Source organism: Cicer arietinum, chromosome 3 (genome assembly GCF_000331145.2).
Source record: "Cicer arietinum cultivar CDC Frontier isolate Library 1 chromosome 3, Cicar.CDCFrontier_v2.0, whole genome shotgun sequence".
NCBI lineage: Eukaryota > Viridiplantae > Streptophyta > Magnoliopsida > Fabales > Fabaceae > Cicer > Cicer arietinum.
Window position 1 is genome coordinate 8,715,460 of NC_021162.2, and position 1,574 is coordinate 8,717,033.

Sequence of the window (1,574 nt, forward strand, 5' to 3'; positions counted from 1 at the left end):
CTAAACCCAAAACCCTGAACCCTAAACTCTAAACCTTAATCCCTAAACGTGATTTCTTAAACCCTAAACACCCTATTAAATAAAGATGTAATTATTACTTTATTTGACAACTCTATTTTTTTTATATGTTATTATTATATTCATTATAAAGTAAAACTATAAAGTAATAATTAGATATTTAATTGACAACTCTATTTTATTACGGATTTCAGTTAATTTTTGTCGGGTGGTACGAAAATCGCCCAAAAATTCCAGATGAAAATGAGGAACGGGAGACACTTTTAGCATGCTTCTCATAAATTTATAATTGTGTTTCGGGTTCCGCATCAGATTTCAAACACTAGCCATTGTCTGGTCAGAAAATACAAATTTCAGTCCATTTTTGTCAGGTGGTACGAAAATCGCCCAAAAGGTCCATATGAAATCGAGGACCTAGAGACCCATTTAGAATTCTTCTCCTAAATTAATAACTGTGTTTTCGGTTTTGTGTCAGATTTCAAAAACAAGCCATGTTTTGGTCCAAAAATATAGATTTCTGTCCATTTCTGTAGAGTGTACGATAATCGCCCAAGAAGTCCAAATGAAATAGAAGACCGGAAGACTCTTATAGAAATTTTCTCCTACATTTAAGATTGTGTCTAAGGTTTCGTGTCAGATTTCAAACACTAGCCATCGTCTGGTCCAAAAATACGGTTTTCGGTCCATTTTTGCTTCGAGACCGGGAGACCATTATAATATTCTTCCCCAAAAATTATAATTTTGTTTCGGGGTTCCACGCCAGATTTCATACACTAGCCATTGTTTGGTCCAAAAATATGATTTTCGGTCTATTTTTGTAAAGTGGTACAAAAATCGCCCGAAAAGAAACGATGAAATCGGGGACCAGGAGACCTTCATAGCATTCTTCTCCTAAATTTATAATTATGTTTTGGGTTCCGCATCAAATTTCAAACACTAGCCATCATCTTGTACAAAAATACGGATTTCGGTCTATTTCTGGTGGGTGGTACGAAAATCGCCCAGAAAAGTGTAGATGAAATCGAGGACCAGGAGACCCTTATAGAATTCATCTCCTAAATTTATAACTGTGTTTCAGGTTCTGGCGTCAGATTTCAAACACTAGCCATCATTTGGTCCGAAACTACGAATTTCGGTCCATTTTTGTTTGGTGGTACGAAAATCGCCCGAAAAGTCCAGATGAAATCGAGGACCGGGAGACTCTTATAGCATTCTTCTCCAAAGTTTATAATTGTGTTGTGGGTTCCGCATCAGATTTCAAACACTAGCCATCATCTTGTACGAAAATACGGATTTCGGTCCATTTTTGTCAGGGGGTATGAAAATTGCCCAAAAAGTCTAGATGAAATCGAGGACAAAGAGACCGTTATTGCATTCTTCTCCTAAATTTATAATTGTGTTTCAATTTCCACGTCAGATTTCAAACACTAGCCATCGTCTGCTCCGAAAAAAACAGATTTTGGTCCATTTTTGTCGAGGGGTACGAAAATCCCTTGAAAAGTCCAACTGAAATCGAGGACCAAGAGACTATTATTGAATTCTCCTTCTAAATGTAT